This window comes from Callospermophilus lateralis (assembly GCF_048772815.1).
Source record: "Callospermophilus lateralis isolate mCalLat2 chromosome X unlocalized genomic scaffold, mCalLat2.hap1 SUPER_X_unloc_1, whole genome shotgun sequence".
Lineage (NCBI taxonomy): Eukaryota > Metazoa > Chordata > Mammalia > Rodentia > Sciuridae > Callospermophilus > Callospermophilus lateralis.
In genome coordinates this window covers 512,779-538,021 of record NW_027510162.1, presented here as the reverse complement: position 1 = coordinate 538,021, position 25,243 = coordinate 512,779, and the positions used below count along the sequence as shown (strand labels likewise).

At 37.0% G+C, this 25,243-nt stretch overlaps 1 non-coding gene across 1 annotated transcript; it reads right to left on the bottom strand.

Annotated features, from left to right (window-relative positions):
* Nucleotides 1-24,892: 24,892 nt before the first annotated feature.
* On the bottom strand, nt 24,893-24,966 carry Trnaa-ugc (transfer RNA alanine (anticodon UGC)). Its single transcript has one exon. It is a non-coding gene; the product is annotated as a tRNA-Ala (tRNA).
* Nucleotides 24,967-25,243: the final 277 nt, after the last annotated feature.

The following is a 25,243-nucleotide window of genomic DNA, read 5'->3' as shown; positions in this document are numbered from 1 at the left end:
GGATAAATTTAAAGAAATTTTTGCACTAATTAAGTCTTTTTTAGAAGATGATTAGTCACTTAAAGAAAAAATAATAAGAAGCCAGGCATGGTGGCACACACCTGTAATCCCAGCAGCTCGGGAGGCTGAGACAGGAGAATCACTAGTTCAAAGCCAGCCTCAGCAAAAGTGAGGTGCTAAGCAACTCAGTGAGACCCTGTCCCTAAATGAAATACAAAAAAGGGCTGGGAATGTGGCTCAGTGGTTGAGTGCCCTGGAGTTCAATCCCTGGTACCAAAATAAATAAATAAATAATAAGAAGAATGTATCATGAGGTTAATAATATATGTGGCAATAAAATTTACAATAGTTCAAGGGCTAGAAGAGGAGAAACAATATAGTCCTTATACTCTGTACCAAGTAGGACAATATCATTTGAAGTAGATCGTGATAAATTAAAGATCTGTACTAGAAATTATAAAGTAACCACCATAATTACACAACAAAATTTATAGATAAAAAGCTACAAAGGAGATAAAATGGAATCATAAAAATTATTGAACTAATTCAAGCAATAGAAACAAAAGAAGAAATGGGAAAAAATAACAGATGGGAAAATGGGAAATAACTAGTAAAATGGTAGATATGATCTCAATCATATCTATAACAAGTAAGGGAGATATTCTAAGATGACCTCCAATTATCTCTACCTCCTTGTATTCATGTCCTTATGTAATTCTCTCCTTTTGAGTGTAGGTGGGACTTTTGACTTGCTTCTAACTAATAGGTTATCGTAATGGTGATAGATTGTCACATAAGAATGTAACTTCCGTTTTGATGATGGATTGTTACATAAGAACGCAACTTCCATATTGCAAGTGAACTTTCTCTATTGACAGCTCCCTTACCAGATCCAAAAAAGAAGTCCATGTGGCAAGGAACTAAGAGTGGCCCTCATTCTGATGATGCAAAAAATGGAATCTTGCCAACAACCACATTAGCTTGGAAATGAATTCTATCTCCATTGAGCTTTACTCCTGCCTAACACTTTTGTGGAAACCTGGTGACATTCTGAAGCAGAGGACCCATCTAAACTATGCCTGAATTCCTGACACACCCCCAAAACAGTGAGATAATAAATGTGTGCTGTTTTTAAGTATTGTTTGTGGTGATATTATTCTGCTGCAATAGATAATTAATAAAATGTTAAATTTAAATGATTTTTAGTGTTTGCACCCAACTAATATGGAATTGTACAACTGGATGAGAAAAACAAGGCCTAACTACATGCTACTTTTAAGAAACCTACGGCCGGGTACAGTAGTGCATGTCTATAATTCCAACTACTTGGGAGGCTGAGGCAGGAGGATTGACAAATTCAAGGCTAGTCTCAGCAATTTAGCAAGGCCCAAAGCAATTGAGCGAGGCCCTGTCTCAAAATAAAAAGTAAAAAAAAAAAAAAAAAAAAAAAAAGTAAGGGGGGCCAGGGATAGTAGTGCAGTGGTAAAGCTCCCTGGGTTCAATCTTCACTACCAAAAAATTAATAAAAAGATGAAAAAAGAAATATTATGCTAATTCTAATTTTAAAAAAGAAATAGGAATTTTCATATTTTTAAGATAAGACAAAGTAGATTCCATTGCAAATAATATTAATAGCAGTAAAGAGAGTCATTTCAGAGTTGAATTCAATAAGAGAACATGATAATCATAAAGTTGTGTGCACCTAATAACAAAATTATAACATTAAAAACTGATAGAAGTATAAGGAGAAATAGACAAATCCATATTAATACTCAGAATTTTTGCCCACTCTTTTCTCAATAAAGAATTAAAAGAAAACCAATAAGGATACAGAAAACTTCAACAGCTCTATCATCCAGATTGACCTAATTTACTTTTATGTGACACTTGAAAAATTTGCAAAAGACACATCCCTTTTCAAGTGGGCAGACAATACTTACCAGAATTGCCAGTGCTGGCCCATTAAGCAAATCTTTTGTCTCTTTTTCTCTGTGGTATTCTTCTTAAAGGTTTTAAACCCCCAATCTCTACCTTTCATCTCCCTGAAATTGTCAATGGGATTTCACAGGGAAGAGATATGATCAGGGAAAAGTTCTACTCTAAAGTGTGTCAAATGCTTGCTCTAGGAAAGATGATTTCAAAGAGGCAAAAGAGATGAGAGAGGGATGAAAGACACTAGTTCACTTTCTCAAGAGATCTAAGAGTCAGTCGAGTAAGAGGCTTTAAACATGGCGCGTTCAAAATGGTACCCATGGGCCTGAACTAAGGGATGCTCAGAACAGATTGTCTATTTCTATCAGAAAGGTTGAGGTCGTTATGTTTGACTCAAAGACATTATTTATACTTTTAAAGTTTGTGGTATTTAGATCATTAGTCATACTATAGGGTAGGTTTTTTGTTTTGTTTTGTTTTTAAAGCCAAGAAACCCAGTATCTCTTGAGGGGAGGTATTCCTGTCAATATATTTTATGGTAACATTACTACATGGGGCGATGGGGGCAGGGAGAACGACAACTCAGCCTGCAAGAGAATTTAAGATGATGCTAACGTTCCTTGCTCACCCCATGTGAAATCAATCAATAGTCCAATTCAACACAGCTACAATGTTGAATCAATGATCAGTTGTAAAACTAAAGCTATTAATGGGGAGATAACTCCCACAGAGTTGTATTGATAGTAAGCAAACAAGAAACTCCACAAAAAGGAAAAGACTGTTTTTATGTTGGGTTGCCTCAGAGAATCCTCAGCTATGTGCAGAGCATGATTGATTGGGTAACTTCCTAGGATAGGTTAAGAAGATCCTAAAAAAACTCTAGTTTATTCAAATTCACATTAGTGCTCATCACCATTGGGCAATTTTCTAAGGGAAAGAGAAAGATCTAGGTAACTACAGCAAGAATTATTTTGTAAAGAGATAAATCTATTGCAAATTGGTATAACCATTCTGGAGGAGAATGTCTGTCCCAATGTAAAATGTGCATACCTTTTAGCCCCAAAATACTCACTGCTTGAATATGCTTGCATAATATATTTGTATCATTTAGGACCCTTTTTCTAGCAAATAACAGAAAATCAATGCAATCTGCCTTAAACAACAGAGGTTTGCTAGTTTACAGACTTGAAAATTCAGGCATAAAATGGTTCATAATTTGGGCTGTATGTGGGGAGATGAAGAAAATGCTCATGAGAGAGAAGAAAAGTGAGATAAGGATAAGACAGTTGATTCAGGACATATTATTTCCACTGTGCACAACTAGACCTGAAATCCACTAGGGAGACCCTAAAACCAGTGTAAACACGTCACAGAGGTGCTCCATCTTAGTGGTACAGAGTTGAGACTAGCCCCCGAGGAACATTAATTCCATTCTGCTGTGTGGCAAAAGAAGACTTCAGTAGTGTTGCCCCCCATACCCACTCCTCCACACCCCCACACCCCTACACCCCCACACCCCCACAACAGATTCAGTACTGACAGAAGTCAGGCCAGCGTGCACTGGAATGGAAGAGACAGTGGATATGGGTGAGCTGCAACAACATCTGCCTTAGCTGGATTTTAGGGTTGGGTGATCCACTGACCCAACAATGTCATCAAGATTCTCTCTTCTCCACTGAGTTCGAGGGTTCATTTTATCCAAACAAAGGTTTCCATAATGGTCATTATAGAGTCCTAGTCTCAATTGGGGCTACCTGTATTGTAGGATATAGAAATCATTATTTAGTGTCAATGTTCCAAGCAAAAATAATTAGACCCTGATTGGACTGGATTGAGGCATAGGTGTATGTCTGAGCCAATAATTTTGTCACAGAGCTTAACTCAATCAGGATCTGCCCCCAGAGATAAAGATGTGCTATCTTTCCCAGAGGCACAGAGAAAACCTGGGTACTATTGAGAAAGGAGAAGCTGGGGTGGATGTTGGATAGGTCAACCCCAAATGCATAGGGACATATGTGTAAAGATATTAACTACCACCTTCTTTGCAATAGCAAAGGTAAATAAAATGACCCAAGATTCATGCTCTTGTGTCACTTGTTGAGATGAGAGATAAAGTAAGTAAACAGTATATAGTACATTAATAAGTCACAAGTGCATAGGGAACAAGGGAAAAGGGGGAAAGGACAGGGAATACAGGGGACACTTGTAATTTTAAATAAGGTATTCAGGGATGGCTTCACTGAGAAGATGACATTTATGCAAAACTTGAAAGAGATGAAAGAGCAAGACTTGTAGGTATTTGAAGGAATGTATGCAAAGGAGAAGGGAAAGCATGTGAAAAGACCCTGGGGCAAAGTATGCTTGACCTGGTCAGAGTACAGCCAGGAGGACAATGTGGAGAGGATTAAGTAAGAGGGAAAATGGATGAATGTGGGGTGAGAGGGTCAGAGCAGTGCTAGATCATGCAGAAATTTATAGACCACTGCAAAGATTTTTTTTTTTTTTTTTTTTTTTTTTTTACTTTTACTCCAGTAAGGGTCTTATATAATGACACAATCTGACCTTCATTAAGAGGCACACTGTCTACTCTACTGAGAATAGACTATAAGGAGCAAGGGCAGAAGAAAAAAGTCCAGTAAGGTGGTTACTGCAGTAAAGAAAGTGGCTGTGGTGCTTGGTCCAAGAAGGTTGCCAAGGAGGTGATAAGAAGAGATGAGATTCTGGATATATATCTTGAAGGTCAAGTCTGTAGGATTTGTGAGAGTGAACAGCCCTACATCTTAGAGAAACTAAATAGATTTAAATAATTCAAAACTAAAAACAATAACTTTTCCAAGAATATAAAATAAAGGGCAAGAGAATGCTACTCAATTCATTTTGTGTTGCCCTCACCACCCTAATTACCAAAGCTGATAAAGGAAGTCCAAAAAATAAATTTATACATGCAATCCCTCATGAACATAGACACACACACATACACACATACGCCTCTTAACAAAATATTTGCAAATTAAATTCAACAAAAATATCAAAACTATAAAATACAATGACCAAACAGGGTTTATCTCAGGTGGTTTAACATTTAAAAAGCCATCAATGTGACTTACCATATGAACAGAACAAAGGAAAAAAACTACATGATAATTTAAATAGATGCAGAATATTATTCAATACCCATTTATCATGCAAACTCTCAGCAAATTAGGAATAAAAGGGAAACTCTTCAACCTGATAAAGGACATGTTTTAAAAACCTGCCACTATTATTAGATTTAATGGTGAAAGTCTAAATGTTTTCTCATTAAGACTATTAAAAGGCAAGGTTGCTCACCATCATTAGTTCTATTCAGTCTTGTCCAGGAGGTCCTAACCAGTTCAATAAGGTAAAATGAAAAAGTAAAAAGGAATAAAAGGAGGAAAGATTTGTCTATACTTGCTGGTGGCATGATTATTGATGTATAAAAGCCAGAAGAATCTACAAAACAAATGGTAGAACTGATAAGTGAAATTATAAAGCTGCAAGATGCAAAATTAATATGAAAAATCAATTAGGGTCACAAATAATTGGAAAATGAATTTTAAAATTGATTCCATTTATAGCACCAAAAACATGGAATAATTCTAACATATAATGAGTGTAACAGACCACATAGCCTATAATATATATCTATATAGTATATGTGCTATGTTCTGTAGTATATATAACATAATGTTTATATCTATGACATAATAAACATAGTAGACTCTCAAAGCCTCTACACTAAAAAAAAAAAAAAAAAAAGCAAGCATTGTTAAGAGAAATTAAAGAAGAACTAAATAAATGTTGTGCTATACCATTTCAGAGATTGGAAGATTTAATTATCATTAACATGTCAATTCTCCTGAAATTGATTTAGAGAGGCAATACAATTCCAATCAAACTCTGCATTGATTTTGTAGAAATTGAAAAGCTAAGTCTAAGATTACACGAAAAATCAAGGGACAGATAGCAGACAAAACAACTTTTTAAAAAAGGAACAGAGTAGCCAGGTACAGTGGCGTTCGCCTGTAATGCCAGCAACTGGGGAGGCTAAGGCAGGAGGACTGCAAGTTCAAAGCCAACCTCAGCAACTTAGTGAGGCCCTAAGCAACTCAGGGAGACCCTGTCTCACAATAAAAAATAAAAAGGGCTAGGGATGTGGCTCAGTGGTAGAGTGCCCCTGGGTTCAATTCCCAGTATAAAAAAAAAAAAAAAAAGGAATAAAGTTTAAAGCATACTACCTGACTTCATAACTTAATACAATGCTAAAGCTCTCAAGACAGTGTGGTACTGGCATAATGATTGACAAGTAGATTGATTAACACAATACAGTCTAGAAATTGAACCATCCCCAACATATGGTCATCCAATTTTTTAAAATAATGATGTCATGAATCCAATAGGAAAAGAATAATCTTTTTAATAAATGGAGCTGAAATAATTATATATTGATATGGAAAGAAAAAGAAAAAAGAAGAACATCAGCTCCTACTTCAGACCATACACAAAAATTAGTTTGAAATGGATTCAAAATCTCAATATAAAAGTGAAAGCCCCAAAGCATCAGAATATACCTGACAAAGGACTGGTCTCCAGGATATATAAAGAACTCCTAATGTTTAATAATAAAATATGACCTGGTGTGGTGGCACACACCCACAATCCCAGCGCCTTGGGAGGCTGAAACCGAAGGATCACAAGTTTAAAGCCAACCTCAGCAACCTAGCAGGGCTGTAAAAAACTTAGCGGGGCCCTGTCTCAAAGTAAAATTTTTTTTTCAATATATTTTTTTTTTAGTTATAGGTGAACACAATATCTTTACTTCATTTTTATATGGTGCTGAGGATTGAACCCAGGGCCTCACGTATGTTAGGCAAGCACTCTACCACTAAGCCACAACCCTAGCCCTCAAAGTAAAATTTTTAAAGGGGGGTGTGTGGTTTGGGGATGTGGCTCAGTGGTTAAGCGCCACTGGGTTCAATCTCTGGTACCAAAAATAAACAATAAGAAGAAGAAGAACAGGGCTGGGGCTGGGGCTGGGGCTCAGTGGTAGAGCGCTCTCCTAGCATACATGAGGCACTGGGTTCGATCCTCAGCACTGCATAAAAATAAAATAATAAAACAAAGATATTGTGCTCACCTATAACTAAAAAATAAATATTTTTTAAAAAAGAAGGACATGTATGTATGTGTGTGTGTGTGCACAGTGTGTGTGTAAATATTTGCATAGGCACTTCACAGAAGAACATATACTAATGACCAAACAGCACAAGAAAAACACTCAACATCACCAGTCATCAGGGAAATGCAAATTTTAAAAACGATGCAACATACACACCCACCAATATGGAAAAAATGAAAAAGACTGACAGCACAGATGTTAGCTAGGATTTGGGGCAACGGGAACTGTTATATGTTGTTACTATAAGATTGTACAACCTCTTCAGCAAAAAGCCTGAAAGTTTCTTATTAACCAAATGTACCCCTTTCCTGTGATCTAACAATTCCTCCTAGACATTACTCAAGAGAAATAAAAATATATGTCCACAAAAAGACAAATACACAAAGATTATCTTTAATTGAAACTAGAAACAGCCCAGATGTCCATCAATAAGAGAATGAATAAGCAAAGTGCATTCATGTAATGGAACACAACTCAGTGATAGGAGGAATGAGCTTCCAAGGCACACCACAAAATATGTGAATGTCCAAGTCAGCATGCTAAGAAAAAGAAGCCTCACATAAAAGTATATCTATTGTATGATTCCACTTATATAAAGATTAGAATGGGGAAAGCTCATCTATAATGGAAAATAATCAGAACTGTGGTTTCCTGCTATAGGGGAGGGTATGAAATAGGGGAGGGTTGTCCAGGAAAGAGCCCAAAGGAACTTTCTGGAGTGATGACAGTGTTCTATATTTTGATAGGGGTTTGTATTTATCAAAACTTAGAGACTGATTAGAACAAATACATTAAAATTTTTTTAAAAACTTAGTGAATGCATACCTAAGATTTGTGCATTTCATTGTATGTAAATTTTACATCAAGAGAAAATCTGGATTCTAATTGATAATATGCATGCTGAAATCCACGTCTTCAGTTTACTTTGAAAGGCATCAAAGAATAAGATGGATTGATATAGATGATAAAACAAGTATAGTGAAATATAAATGGTAGAATCTAGGCAATACCATACAAATATTCACCATAAAATTCTTTCAATGTTGCTGTGTTTGAAATTTTTCATAATAAAGCAATTTTAAAATGAAAACCATACATAGCAATCTTGCTATCCCTTCAAGATAATTGAAAGAGATTTTCTTTCCAATAAATACAAAACTCGTATGTTGGTGTAGAGCTCAATATAAAACAATTAGACAGGTCTGATTCATCAGACACTCATTAATTCATTCAAACATTTAACCGTTATTTAATGAGCATCCACTACTTGCCAGATACTTGAAAGAAAGAGAAAATGCAGAACAGTCTACTCAGTAAACAATCCCGTACTTGCACCCACAGTAACTTACTTAGAAAGGGACACATTGGGGAAATGACATATAAGACAGCATTTTATCCATATTTATTTTTATATTATATTTTGCCCATTAAAGAAGCCATTTTTGACATGGAAAATTAATAGGTTAAGTCAAAAATAATTGCATAAATGCTAGTGTCACTTTGAAATTGTTCCTTGAATATATTTTCAGGCTTGAAAGCAGAAAAATTCCGACTTCAGGAAAGAGAGGGCCTCACTAACATAACATGTGATTTTTAAAACGTGGATATTATGCTGACAGATCCAGAGAGCTCTAAATGTCATTCCTCCCAAGAAGCTATTATGCACAGTGCTTGAACAGGGCTGGAGGACCTAGCAACAGAAGAGAAAAAAAAAAAGGGTTTCCAAAGCTAAAGGGCTGCTTGTTTCAGAGCTAAACTTTAAATTGCCACGCCTGGAGGTCTTGACCAGGAAAACCAAGAGCCAGCCAATGCATTAGCCTAATAACAGGTCTTGTTTCCCTGAATGACAACAGATTTATTAGATGCATATTTTTAAACACGTGACTTTTTCCAGTGTAATTCAAGTGACATCTTAAGGTGGTGCACAAATGCTGACCATTTTTGTATATAAATATATTCTGGCCTATGAATCTGTTGCATCTCTCAGACACAAAAGCAAAGTTTGAAAATGAGAATAAAAAATATTCCCAGTTATATACTGCTCAAATTCACACAACACCACTGAATGTGGCTCTGAGTAATTTAGGATGTTAGGAAACAGGGTTGAACAGTGAGGCAGAGGCTGAGAATTTGCCCACCAGAATTTGACGTCCTGCATGACGCTCCACTCCCCACTCTTTTTTCCCTGGGGATTGTCTTATTTCCTGTTTTGCCCAAATTAGCTATCAACGCTTGTATTATTTGAAAGCCTTGCTAAAACATCTCCTTTATTTTCAAGGGCCTGGGGGAATAGTCTCTTGAAATTTATCTTCTTCATCTTTCCTTTAATCTCTCCTCTCTTTCCCGGAATATGTGTAGCTTTTCAGGGGAAAATGTCACAAAAGGGCTATTTTATAGATAGAAATGAAACTGGGGAGACACAGTTGTCGGCATTTTCTTCCAAGGTGAAGCAGGCATGGGAGGATTAATAAATGTGGGTGTTCTAAACTTGAACTTTGAGTATTTGCACCTCATAGGCAGGTGAAGCCACTCCTTTTCCCGTTGCTTCTGTGAAACACTGTTTCTCTCCCTCTCTCAGTTCATTGAAGTGCCTGCCAACAAAGAGACTAATGATTAAAAGTACCATATAAATAGTTCTTATGACCTGACTACCCTCCAATACAAACACACACACACACACACACACACACTCATAGATACAAATGCTTTCTTTCCCTATGTGTTATTGTTTGGGTATGAAGTGTCCCCCAAAAGCTCATGTGTGAGACAATGCAAGAACTTTCATAGGTGAAATGATTGGGTTATGAGATCCTTAACCTGAACAGTGGATTAATCTACTGATATGGATTAAGTGGGTTCTAACTGTAGGCAGGTGGGGAGTGGCTGGAGGAGGTGGGTCACTGAGGTGTGCCTTTGGGGTTTATATTTTGTCCTTGGTGAGCAGAGCTCCCCCGCTCCTCTCTCTCCCTCTCTGCTTCCTGGTGCCATGTCCTGAGTTGCTTTCCTCCACCATGCCCTTCTGCCATGATGTTCTACCTTACCTTGGGCCCAGAGCTATGGAGTCAGCCAATCATGGACTGAATCTCTGAAACTGAGCCAAAAATACACTTTTTCTCCTTTACATTGTTCTTCTCTGGTCTTTTGGTCACAGTAATGAAAAAGCTGACTAAAATACTATGTTTCCCCCAAGGCCCTCACCACATCACTGGCTCTAGCATTTCAGTGGAAACCATAAACTTGAGGAAATGTTGCTCCATGAGACAAAAGCAAAAATCAGGCTCAGAACTTTTAAAAATTTCCTTTTATTTTAATGTGGTCCTTACAGTCTCTCTGGCCTAGGAGTTAACAAAAGAGACTTGAGACTTTGTGAATGAACTCATAGGACAATAAGATGTAGGACAAAGTTATTATAGTCAAATGCCTTTCATCCCTACCATCTCCACCCTACAATGCCCCTCCTAAAGCTGACCCAGGCAAGTGGTCCTTACTCTATCTAAAGCTCTCATTTCTCCAAATGGCACTCTTGAAATTCCCTTAACATGGAAAAACACTTTATATTATTCACTGGTGGTCCTTGGATTCTACACTGTCTTTCCTCCCAAACCATTCTTAGATTCTTTCCAATTTTCATGTATAATCTTATTTCTATTCTTTTTATAGCACCTCAAAAAATCCAGACTAGGAACTGACTTTGGAAATCTATGGGTTTTTTCCAGCCACTGACTAATGAAGAACATGACCAAATTCTTTTCTCACTGTTGGTGGAAATTTTAAGAGATAACATTTGTTTTTACAAACAACACTTTCATCTCATAATGGTGCCTTAATAGGATTCTTTTTTTGGTTTCAAGTGACCAAACCTTAATTCAAATTTACTTAGGACTGGGGATAGAGCTCAGTTGATAGAGTGCTTGCCTCGCATGCGCAAGGCCCCCAGCACCACCAAAAAATTTTTTTTCTTTGACTTAAACACAAGAAGGGAGAAATATTTACTCATTTTTATTTCATTGATAAATCTAAGAGTCACCCGGCAGGAGCCCAGAAATGAGTCTCTTCCAATTTTTGGACTTTTTCTTCTATACTGGATTATTCTCTAACAGTTCCCCACAAGTGGTAACAAAGATGACCAACCACAAACAGCACTGGCATCAAATCCTACCTGCTTAGCCCTTCCATCTAATAGAGATATTTGTTTCTAATAGTTCAGCAGAAGACTGAAGGAAGGTAATAGATGGGCTGGGGATGTGGCTCAAGAGGTAATGTGCTTGCCTGGCATGTGTGGGGTGCTGGGTTCGATCCTCAGCACCACATAAAAATAAAGATGTTGAGTCCACCGAAAACTTAAAAAAATAAATAAATAAATAAAAGGAAGGTAATGGAAATGAGCATGCCATGGATAATAGCCCAATCCTCTGGATTCTTCACTGAGTCCCAACAGAGTGGCCAAGCTTTGGGTAAGGATGGGGAGGCCACTGCATCTAGGATAGAAAATCCAAAGGCAATGGCTCTGATTTCTTCCACCAGCCTATTTCAGAGAAGGCACAGGAAGATCCTGCTGCTCCAGCAATTGACAGGCTACAACTGAGGAATCTAGAGATGAACCCTTACACTGATGAGACCTAGGGGACATTTGGTGCAAACAACTGTGACCTTCTGGAAAAAAAAAAAATGCCCCTTCCTTTGTTCTCTGATCCAGAGGAGTGGGTAGCCATGAACTTATCAAAGTAAAATGGTCCTATGAAGTTCCCCAGGCACTTGCAATTCTCTCAGATTACACCGTATGAGCACTCAGAGAGACAAACGACCCACACAGATTATCTCGAGTGAGGTTTGGTGGTGGCAGCATCCACTAATTTAATTCAAATTTTAAAAATATATATATTAAATAGATTCTGGCAACTTTCATGCTTTAAGTTCTAACATTCTACATCAAATTTCTGTGATTTTTATTTTAACACAGGATGATGGTTTTAAAATAATTACCCTTGAACTTTTTAAAACAATGCCACTATGAGTAAGGAGCATTACTTTTAAGACCTCAATTTGAAACCAAATGTTTACTTTCTAGATTTTAACATATCCTAAGCCACCAATTTCATAAAATTGCATCCACTTTTCAAAGCTACTATTGCCCTATGGAAGCAGCCCTTTGAAAAGGAAGAGGTATTTGATTCCCTAATGTCTCCATTTAGCCAATTATAGGCAGGTTTTCATACATCATTCCTTTGAAATATCATAAAAGCACTTTCCAGTAAGGTTCTAGTATGGATGGGAAATGTTAAAGGCATTAATTTCATGAAATTACAGGAAAAATTTCAGATTAGAAAATGATAAGACAAGAAAAATGAAACATTTTCCTGGTTTTTACTAGACTTTTTAACTTACAATTTTTTTTTTAATTTACTAAATTTTTACTAAAATTTTTCCTTTTCTTTAGGAAAAGCTACCTATAAAATGAAGATAATTGTTGTAGGGATGGAGGGAATTTTGCATTTCAAATGAGACACCAAGTTACAGATATATTGAGATATTCAAACCAGAGTGGTCATTAACAACAATATTTCTAGACAATCAGTGTACACAAACTTCTAAATTTCACCCATTTTCATAACTTTCAATGGCTTCAGGCTTAATAAATCAAGAAAAGGTAGAAATTGAGGGAAAGTTAAAATGTTGATTTAAATAAGAATTGTCATTATATAAGACAAGGAAAATGAAAATATAAGATTCTCAATTCTTTTATTTTCTAAAAATATTTCCTCTATGCTTTCTTTTCTTTTCTTTTTTCTTTTTCTTTTTTTTTTGGTGGGGGGAGGGGGGTTCCAGGGATTGATTGGTCAGGGGCACTCAACCACTGAACCACATCCCCAGCCCTTTTTTTTTTTTTAATTAATTTTTATTGTTGGTTGTTCAAAACATTACATAGTTCTCGATATATTATATTTCACACTTTGATTCAAGTGGGTTATGAACTCCCATTTTTACCCCATATACAGATTGCAGAATCACATCAGTTGCACATCCATTGATTTACATATTGCCATTCTGGTGTCTGTTGTATTCTGCTGCCTTTCCTATCCTCTACTATCCCCCCTCCCCCATCCCCTCCCCTCTTCTCTCTCTACCCCCTCTACTGTAATTCATTTCTCCCCCTTATATTTTTCCCCCTTTCCCCTCACTTCCTCTTGTATGTAATTTTGTATAACCCTGAGGGTCTCCTTCCATTTACATGCAATTTCCCTTCTCTCTCCCTTTCCCTCCCACCTCTCATCCCTGTTTAATGTTTATCTTCTTCTCATGCTCTTCGTCCCTACTCTGTTCTTAGTTACTCTCCTTATATCAAAGAAGACATTTGCCCAGCCCTTTTTTTGTATTTTATTTAGAGACAGGGTCTCACTGAGTTGCTTAGCACCTCGCCATTGCTGAGACTGGCTTTGAACTTGTGACCCTCCTGTCTCAGCCTCCCAAGCGGCTGGAATTACAGGTATGGGCCACCGCACCTGGCTTCCTCTATGCTTTCTAAATACTAGCTTGATGTTCATATTTGAGAATGTGGTAGTCAATCTCCAAAATGATTTCCCAGTAATTCTAGTCTCCTAGCTCATGCCAAATAGGACTAACCTGTATAACCAATAAGATAATGCAGAAATGATAGAATATGACATTAAAAATCTGAGTCACAAAGACTCCGTTGCTTTTCTTGTTCTCTCTTGCATTACTCACTTTGGGAAACCCAAATGCCATGTCATCGTGACACTCAAACAGCAACTGGGGAGGTCCATGTGGGAAGGATTTGAGGTCTTCAACCAGTAGCCACATGAGCCAATCATGGTGGAAGTGAATCTTTTGGAAACAATCAATTCCTCAGATGACTGCAGCCCTAACCAAGATCTTGAATGAAATCTCATGAGAAGTCTTAAGCCAGAACTAAACATCTGTTTCCAAATTCTTGACCCATAGAAATTAGGAGATAATCAATATTCAAAGTCACTAAGATTTGAGTAATTAATTATTCTTAATAGAAAATGAATACAGAGGATCCAGGTATAGTTTATAGCTATAAATGGCTTAGAAGTCTTTTGTTAAAATCAGCTGATGACTTATTAACTGGATGGATGATGTACTTTCTACCCAGGGATCTTTGATGATTGTCACATAGGGCTCCCACTTGGGAAAGCCCTTTTAAGAACAGGTACTAGTTTTATAAATAAATCAAAATTATTTTACAATCCTTCACAAAACAAATTTGTGAAGCACCGGGAACTTTTAGGGCAGTGAAACTTTTCTGTACAAATATGCTACAATCTATGCTATAATGTGGATAATTATCATTACACATCTGTCAAAAGATTATAAAACATAAAACACAAAGAGTGACACCTAATGTACACTATGGGCTTTGGGTAATAATGATGTGGATGTGCCAATGTTGGTTCACTGGAACAAATGTACCTAACTAGTGAGGGGTGTGGTGGTGGAGATCCAGTGGGAAGGGAGGGGGTTTTCATGGGAATTCGACTTCTTACTCAATTTTGCTGTGAGCCTAAATAGATGCTGTAAAAACAATCTACTGGTCAGGGGGTGAAAAATGGTCTCTGCCATCAAGAAAATTTAATTATCAAGGAAAATAATTATTTTCCTCCTTTCTTTTCATTTTGTATGAGGGATTGTTTTTTTTTTATTCTGAGACAGGATCTCACTAAGTTGCTTAGGGCCTTGCTAAATTGCTGAGGCTGGCTCTGAACTTGCAGTCTGCCTGCCTCAGCCTCCCAAGCCACTGCACGCAGCTTATTTTCCACCTTTCTGTATCTTTATGCTTTATATGTGTATCTTATAAACAGCAAATGGTTGGCATTTGTTTTCTCATCTAACCTAAAAAACTCCTTTAATGAGGAATGTTGAACAATTTATGTTTATTTATTTATTTAAAAAATATTTATTTTTTAGTTGTAGTTGAACACAGTATCTTTATTTTATTTATTTATTTTATGTGGTGCTGAGGATCCAAACCAGGGCCTCGCACATGCTAGGGAAGCGCTCTACTGCTGAGCCACAAACCCAGCTCCACCAATTTATATTTATTATTGCTATTAATAAATGTGGATTTTTTCATTGTCTTGATTGTTCTATCTCCTATATTTGCTTTTCTTTCTATTTTCTATTTGTTTGGAAAATAGATATCCTACTTCTGTTCCTTTCATAAAAGATTTTAATTTGACCTTACTATTTTGAGTGTAATCACCTGTTTAGACTCCTCCCGAAAAATTCAGGATATCTAGAACCTTCTAACTCCATGTTAGACCCAGCCCTAATGTTTCATGAAAGACCCTATAATATTTTAAATTCTATTCTCCCCCTTCCCATGATCATTGTTGCTATTCTTCTCTTGGGTTGTTTTTAACAGTCACTGGTTATTTAAATTTACCAACCTGTTTACCAATTTCTTTGCTCAACATGGCTTCTTAGAGAGTGTGGTCCCATCCAGGTTTGTCTTCATTCTTATAGAGGTACATCCTGTGGTGTTAAAGGTTTCTTTGTCGATTGTCTTAGACCTTATCAAGGAAATTTTACCTTGAGTCTTTATAGATAGTAGCATTAAAAAATATATATATTTTCCTGTAAGCCATTTGATCATTCTTCCTGAATCCACATTATCTCCTCAACACTTACTTCTTCATTCTTTTAATTTTCTTCTTGCTGAAGTCAGCCTGACATATGTTGAAAATTCTTTTTGTATCCTTTGTGTCCCTTTAAACTCTGTTTCACAATTTCTCATGTTTATCTATGTAAACAGAATTCTGGGTAAATATTTAAAGCTATATTCCACTTCCCTGATGACTTCTTTAGTCATGTCTTATCAGTGACTCAACTTGGCTCAGTTATGAATGAATTTATATAGTCAAATTATTGAGTTAAAATTGTAATGAAACTATACTGAGAAACATGAATGTATAGGAAATGTTCATGTGTGCAGTGGGGGTGAAAAGATCTGAAAGAGGTAAATCCTGATCAAGGGTAATATAAAATAATCAGATAATACCTATAATTTTTATACTATTATTATTGGTACTGAGGATTGAACCTAGGGGTGCTCTACCACTGAGCTACATTTCCAGTCTTTTTTATCTTTAGTTTTGAGACAGGGTCTTGCAAAGTTGCTGAAGCTGGCCTCCAACTTGTGATCCTCCTACATTAGCCTCCCTAGTTGCTGAGGTTACAGGCAGGTGCCATCATGCCTGGCTTAAAATGTTTAAAGTAGTAATATAAGCATTTTATTTAAAGAGATTAAATATCAAAAGTAAAAAAAAATTAAGAAGCTGAAAATGTCTCTAAAGAAGGAAGAGAGGTGAAATAGGGTTGAGGAGGGAACTAGAAACCAATGTTCATAATAAATCTTAGAAAGTATTTGACTTTAAATTGTGCACAGGAAAATTGATAAAATAGAAAAACTAAATTAGGGGGGAAAAAAGTGGTTGAATGAATGAGAAATTGTCCAGAGTTAAAAATCAAGCAAGAAGCCAGATACAGTGGTGCAGACCTGTAATCCCAGCGATTCAGGAGGCTGAAGCAGGAGGACCACAAGTTCAAGGCCAGCCTCAGCAAGTCAGTGAGATCTTGTTTCAAAGTAAAAAATAAGGGCTGAGATGTAGCTCAGTGGTAAAGGATTTGCCTTGCATATGTGAAGCTCTGGATTCAATCCCCAGAGCCAAAAAAGAAAAGACAAAAAATAAATAAAGACAGCTGGGAATGTAGCTCAGTGGTAAAATACCCCTGCATTCAATCCTCGCTACAAGAAAAAAAAAAAAAAAAATCATACCATAATTAACATGTTACCAGTAAGATTTAAAGGAAACATAACAGACCCCAACCTGACCTGTGAAATTGTTTGTTGAATAAGCAAGAAAGTTACACAAAACAATTAGAGGTCAATATAAAATCACATATAACTATAACACAGGCAACGAGAGTAGAGGATTTCAGGGGTAGCTTCAGGTGAATCTTGAACAAGATTCCCAACTAGCAGAGGACCAGAACATACACTGCCACCAATGGCAAAAGCATATATCACCTACACAGAAGTACAGAGTTGAGAATAGAAGTGTGACTGAATCAGGGAATCTGTTGGGTGTTGGAAAATTCTAGGTGAAAAAAAAAATTATCATATTACCCAGATTATAATTTGAACGTATAATAAGAGAGTAAAATAACATTCTCTAGGTACTGGCAGTCAATCTCAAAATGTTTACCAACTATGAATCTTTTACCATTATTTTGACAAGTTGAAGTTTATAAAAAGAAACACCTAACCAACATTCCATATCCCATACTGGAATTTATTAATTTTGCCAAGTATATAAGTGTCAGTGGGATATAATGTTAACAAAATGGCCTGGGGGTTGGAGATGTAGTTCGGTGGTGGACTGCCTGCTTAGCATGCACGAGGCCATGGGTTCAATCCCTAGTACCACAAAAAATAAATTAATTCAATTAAATGGGTTGAAAATTTTAATTTCTATAATTAAGAAAATGGTATTTAAAAAAAAAACACCTTCTTTTAGAAAAAGAATGTTTTTGAGTTGAAGTCGTAAATAACAAAACTAGTAACTTAACAAATTTGGAGACATCTGTCCATCATTAAATTGTAGTCTACCTGCCTGACTAAAAAGCCAATTTTCTGCTCATACTGGAAGAAGTGGCTTATGGGAAACATAACGATGATGAGCTCTGATAAACCACTTGTTACAGATTTTTTTTTCCTTGAGAAAGCTTTGTAAACAGGAAATATTGGTCAAGAGGCCAAACAATTCAAACCCGTGCACTGTCCAAGAGAAACATAATGTGAAGAATCTTTGGAATTTTAATTTTTTTGGTAGCCACATTAACAAGTAACAAGAAACAGGTGAAATCAGTTTTAATAATATATTCAACTTAACCCAATGTATACTAAATCATATCATTTCAATATGTAATCAATAAAAAAAATAATGAGACTTTTACATCCTTTTTAAATACAAATTCTTCAAAATTTGGTATATATTTTACACTTGGAACACACCTAAACTTGCAATAGCTGCATTTCAAGTGCTTAACTAACTTGCATGCCTAGTGTCAAGCATAATCAACAACATGGGTACAAACTATAACACCTTTTATGTCCAAGCAAGACTGCAGAAAGAAAATTTACTATGGAAGATATCAGAAATACAGGAAAGAATGATCAGACATGCTCAAGTTAACATTTCAGACAAGAAGTTTTCCCTTTCTCTTTATGTCCAAAAGTCCTGTTGACCAGGAATGACCTAACACAAGAGTCAGCAAATATTTTCTGTAAAGACCCAGCACTGGGGCTGGGGTATAGCTCAGTTAGTAGAGTGATTGCCTCACATGTATAAGGCCCCTGGGTTCAATCCCCAGCACCACCAAAAAAAAAAAAAAAAAAAAAAAAAAAAGCCTGCACTGCAGGCCACACAGTCTCTGTGAAAACTATTCAACTCTGATATTACAGTGAAAACTATTCAACTCTGATATTACAGTGAAAACTATTCAACTCTGATAAAAACAGTCATACATAATATATTTGTCCCACTAGCTGTTATTTGCCGAACTTTTACCTGTGGGATAGGAATTAAGAAAGGAAATGCTAAGAGATTTTAATTACACACAAGTTTCTCACCCTAGACTCAAAATTCTCCTCCTTGTCACTGCTATAAAAATTTACCGTTCTTTTTTCAAGATGCCATAGAAGTTGGAATGCAAAGCCACCTCTTTGAGAACTACTCATTTCCTGAATGTCTCCCATGTATATGTGAAAATTACATTTAATGAACTTCTGTTTGTTTTTCTCTTGTTGATCTATCTTTTGTTACAGGAGTCTGTTCCAACTAAGAACCTATGAAGGTTGAAGACAAATTATTTTTCTTCCCCTGCAAGGACATTTGTTAAAGATTAAAAAAGTAGAGCTTTGGAATCCAGAGAAAGAGAAGGAGAAAAGAACATAGGGTGCAGTGTCCAGCCCTCTCTGTTTTGACCCTAGTTTTGACACAGATAAGTTCTTGTATCTCAGTCATGTCATTGATCTTCTCTGGTCCCTGGGCAACTTTCTGCCAGCTAGATGATTACCATGGCAACCTCAATGAGTCCAACAATAGCTTGCATACTTGCACTGCATTAAATCAAAATTAGTAATATTTTTAACAGAGTCTGGGCAGATTTACCATTTAAAATACAAGAGGAATGGCTTTGTTGAGAAATAAATAAGATTGCAGAGACATAAATAGCTTCAACGTTGCTGTGCTAATTTGGAAACAATTCTTACTATAAATAAGTCAATTATCATTATTATCTGTGCATTACAATACAAGGAAATTGTATGTGACTGCCTTGGAGCCTAATTCTAATTATTATTTATATTTTAAAGAAATAATAGATGCATATCTGAAAATTTTCAAATGTTCAGACTCTCCACTATAATTAGCCCAAATATGTGTAGCTAGGCAGTATTGCAAATTATTTATTTTGCTTTGTTTATTATTTCACAAATCTTCCATTAAATATCAAGAGGGCAAACTCAGACAAACCCTTAACTGAATATAAAATAACTAGTTGGACATAAAACCTGAGTTTACCTTGGTAAATTAGCTTTCAGACTTAAAGTGGAAATGAAAACACAATTTATTAATCCTATTTCCTTATTAAACATTAGATGATGGCTTTTGCCATAATGATCATCCCCAGGATTCTCAACACAAACAAGAAAGCAACAGAATTAGGTACAAGTCACAAATTGAAAGAGACAGTATAGATTTACCTTCTGCAAACTCTTCTTAGCTCCACCCCTTACCCCTCGACTTTCTTTATCATAGAGATTAAAAAGCTAAAATTGATTTAACTTCCAGTATTGTTAGAGTTGACCATATGACCCGGTTCTGGCCATGACATAAAGGCAGAAATTTCTGAGCAGAGTTATTTTCCTCGAATAAAAAAATCGGAAAAACAATTTGTCTTTGCTTCTTTCCTGCCTGGTATATAGAAATAATGCTGGAAGTTTATCAGCCATCTTTCAATTCTGGACAAAAGCTACTTCCTATGAAGAAGCTAAAAAGAATGGGGATCCCTAGATATCATGTTTGACCCCTAGTCAATAGTGTGGATGGCCTTCCTTGGCATTTCTTTTGCAAGAATAACAAAAATTCTTTCTTATTTACACAGCCACTGTTTGCTGGGTTTTCTAAAGGTTTGGTTTCTGTTTTATTTTTTTTCTTCTTCTTCTTCTTTTGCAGCTGATTATATTTGCAATTGATAAACAAGCAAAACAAAACAGGATTTATTTACCATCTATTACACACCAGTAGTTCTCAAACCAAAGCATGGATCAGAATCACCTGGAAGACTTATCATGTCCAGAGTTTCTGATTCAGTAGGTCCTGGATGGTTCACTCTTCCTTTTTTTTTTTTTTTTTTTGGCAAGTGCTAGGGTTTGAATACAGGGCCTCACCACTTGACAGGCAAGTACTCTACCACTAAACTCCACCCTCTGCCCCCAAATTTCACTTCTAACAAGTACCCAAGTAATACAGCTGCCACTATGACAGGTGCCTCACTTTAAGAACCACTGAATCACACAATAACATTTCATAATATAAAATATAACATTGCATAATATAGCACAGCATAACACAAACAACAGTCTAACATGAATATTGCACTTTCCAAGTTCCTACTCCCCTTTTGGCTTGCTGTTTTAAAAATAAATTTCTGCCCCAGTTCAGATCTCCAAACCAAATATTCCTTAGTAATCTACACTTCAAGTATAAAATAAGTTGCAAAAAGATCAGCAGATATTATAGTTCTGCTCCTGCCTGAAGCTAAAAGATAGGGAAGGAGCTGTCTAGCACTTGCCAGGCTAGACTATTTGCCATGTCATTTCCCGGCACATAATTATGCTGCTTGCTGACAACTATTCTACTTTTTGTACTTCTGTAAATTGTAAATGACAGTTTGGAAGCTGTTGGTTTAAAATTCTGAAAAAGAAACCTTTACAAAGAGAGGCAAGGATAAAATCACGGTCAATTTAAAGTGGTGGCTGATAAGCTGGCCCTGAGAAGCATCGTCAAGTTAGCATGCTGTGAATGAAATGGAATTTCCTGTCTCTTCCTCTTCCCCCACGTTCATTCCTACCACCTAGAGTCTCAAAGCATGTGATCCACTCAAAAATCCAAATTTCAATAGAATGAGCTAGAAAGTGTAGAGTTTGGAAGCCTTTTCCTCCCTGCTAGAAAAACACACAGTTGAATTTTACACACAAGGTGGAAAAGAAAGCTTTTGCCATGGCCAGACATTGCCCTGTGCCCACAGTCTGTTCCTTCTCCTGTCCAGAATGATATGCTTCAAAAGTCCATCAAAGAGTAACCTTTTGAAAAAGCGAATTCCATTTTCCAGGTCTAATATCCAGTCTGCTTTGGCTCCTCTCCCAGGAACTAGACAAAATAGTTCTTCTGTCCTAGTAGCTACATGATTTAAATAGTGTTATGTTAACTTCCTAAGGGGAGATAGACCCACCTATTTCACCAATCACTAACCAGCATGGTATCCAGTATCTCAGTGAGTAGGACAAGAGAGCTAGCCTGAGTTAAATAATCCAAGATGAGCAAGTGATACGTTAACTCCCAATCTCGATTGGCTTAACTCAACGAAGGTATGTTTCTTCTCAAATTTCAGGTCTAGTATGGGTTTATGGTACTCTACTCAGGGATGGATTCAAGTGGAGAGAGGCGGCACCATCTTGTGATAGTATGGTTTCAACATAAGATTTCTAGGGTTACAGCAACAGAAGAGAGAGAAGGAAAGTGACACAGATGCCCTTGCAGCCCTAAGGCTTGGAAGTGGCATCCTTTACAGCTGCTCAAATCCTCGGGTCATAATCCATGTTTTCAAGGTCTCTGCATACTACTTGTAATGGGCCTACAGACACAATATTGAGAAACAGCTGTAAAAGGCCATGTAAAAAGATTCATGACAGGGTTCACAGAGTTCTATTCGCTGAGAAAACAGTGTACAACACTTCTTTAAGAAGAATTCTCTGGTTCTTGTTTTCAAGAGGTCTCTGTATACTACTCAGTCTCTACCTAAACGCAAGGGTGGCTGGGAAATGGAGAACACATGCAATGTCAAGCAAGCTGATTCTCTGCCTTTCCTTCATCTGATGCTGCCATGACCCTACCATCTCCAGGGCCTCCTCAGAGGCTGTAGCACATGGAGGCCACCTCAAAGTTCTCTTTAAGTAAATAAGTCTAGCTCCGTTCTTCGGTGTGAGTTAATGGCCTCTATCCACTAATTGCCTATAGGAACTCTCTTTCCAGTTGTGACAACCATAAGTATCCCCAGACACAAACAATTTTCCTCTAAGGAACAAAATTTCCTTTTTCTTGCTACTTCTCTAAGAAATGGCCTGGGCTTTGTGGAAGATAATGGAATATAAAGACACTTTGAGAACTACTCATTCTGGGTGGGGAGTCTCACATGTGTATGTGAAATACATCATAATAAACTTCTGTTGGTTTTATTCCTGGGGTAATCTCTGTTCTGTTAAAGGAGACCCTTCTAACTAAGAAACTATGGAATTGGTTCTTCTCCTACAATTATTTGAGGCTCCTGTAAGCCATCCAAGGGGAGGGATCAAGTAAGTAGTTGAAGATGCTCAGAAGAATTATTCTCCATAAAAATTCTGGAGTTGTTCCCATTTAGGGGTTTAGTTCTAGTTGTTGACAAAATCATCTATGTAGAATGGAAAAAAGAAAATCATAACTTACCAATTGCTTTTTCTGCTCTTTTTGCTTTCTTCTCCTTTTCTCAGATATCATCAAGTTAACTGGCCATACTTCAAGGAGATATAAAGGGCAAGTTTGGTCCTGCAGCCATCCTTTGTTGATATATTATTTAAGACAACACCAGTATCTGGCATTTTTCTTTCCAGGAGACCTGTAACTTAGAAAGGTCTATAATGTGCTTTTTGTGTTCTAGGTCATATATGACTCTCAAAACTTCTGGTGGCATGATTTGTGGTTAGAGTTCCATCTCTGAAATCAGAATGCAAGGAGTCTAAATCCCAGTTCCAAGACATGCACAGGAACCAGCAGTTTTATTCACAGTAACACAAAAATGAGAAACAAATTAAATGTCCATCTGCAATAGAATGGGAAAATAAAATGTAGTCAATTCATGCCATGGAATACTACACAGCAATGAATATGTAGCAGCATGGATGAATCTGGTGTTTTGAATGAAAATAACCAGATAAAAGAATACCTACTCTATGATTCAACTTATATGAAATTCAAAAACAGGCAGAACTCTTCTAGGGTGACAGGTGAGATCAGTGATAATCCTTAGAGAGGGCACTGCATGGGAGATACTCTTCTGGGTGCTAAGAATGATCTATATCTTGACAAGGGTAACATAACTGAGGTGGATGCAGATGTAAAACTTTATTGTTTGCACTTAACATTTTGCCCTGTGTGTGTGTGTGTGTGTGTGTGTGTGTGTGTTTTAAACTTCAATTACACAGCTGAGGTTGTTGCTCAGTGGTAGAGCACTTGCCCAGCACATCCAAGGCCCTGGGTTTGATCCCAGTACCACACACACACACACAAATTCTCAATTACAAATAAACTTTAAACTGACCCCCACAATGATTCTTCTATATGGCCAAAATTGAGAACCACTTGCCACCAGGCATCTACATCTAGCAGCATATTGCTTTCCTGTCCACCCAACTTTGCCCTTCAGTAGCAGATTGTGCCATGTCATTCCTTATGCTTATAAATAAGGATCCATGATGCCTCCGAAAGGCCACCAAGAAAACACTAAGTGCATCATTTAAAATTCCTAGAAAGATGTTTTAGTCAGCTTTTTTGCTGCTGTGACTAAAGGACCTGACCAGAACAACAGTACAGGAGGAAAAGTTTATTTGAGGGCTCACAGTTTCAGAGGTCTTAGTCCATAAGCAGCCACTTCCATTCCTCACAGCTCAAGGTGAGGCTGACTATTATGGCAGAGTGTGTGGCAGAGGGAAGCAGCTCACATGATGATAAAAAAGTAGAAAGTGAGACTCTACCTGCCAGATACCCTAAAGCCATACCCCCAATACCCATCTCCTCCAGCCACACCACCCCCAGCCTCCAATATACCACTCAGTTAATTCCATCAGAGATTAATTCACTGTTTGGGTAAAGGCTCTCACAACCTAAACATTTCCCTCTGAACCCTCTCGTACTCTCACACGTGAATTTTTGGGGGGCACCTCATATACAAACCATAACACAAGGCTATTATCTTCATTTAGCAGTTCTACACTTTCCAGTTACTAATAGGGACTGAGAATTCTCTATCAGTCCTTGAACTCTATAGGTGAGGTCCCTACATCCAGGAAGAAATCTACAGTAGAAATAGCTGACCTCTTAACAATCCCTTGGTTAGAATTTTCTCATCTACACTGCAAGTCCAAGCAAGGAATTATGGACTATAAGAACTATGTATGAGCCTGAGAAATAATCCACTCTGAGACCAAAACAAGTGAAGGGATTTGTCTTATGTCATCCAAAAAATCAGTAATCTCCTTATGTTCTCACAACATTGACACTCTGACACTTTGCCATCAACATGTATTTCTGAAAAGAAACATTGTCCCCAGTCACCTGGAGAAGCATTGGCAGTGATAGCAGAAGACTTGGCAGATTTTATTTTATTTATTTATTTACTTATTTTTGGTGCTGGGGATCGAACCCAGGGCCTTGTGCATGCAAGGCAAGCACTCTACCAACTGAGCTACATCCCCAGGCCGGCAGATTTTATTTTTACCCACTTAAAATTTCTTCACCCAGGCACCTTTACCTTTAGCATTACCCTCTGTCTTTTGACATGTTATCAGTAATCTTGGAGCCCTCATGTGCTCCTGGTCATTCATGGGAGGGTGCTGAATTAGACCAAAAGTAACACTGAAAAGTGATGAAAGTGAAAGAAGTGCAAATGACACTAAATGGATATAGGGTTCTAGTCCAGTTTTACTTCCCAACTGACTTTGCACAAATCATTGGAACTCTCAGAGCCTTTGTC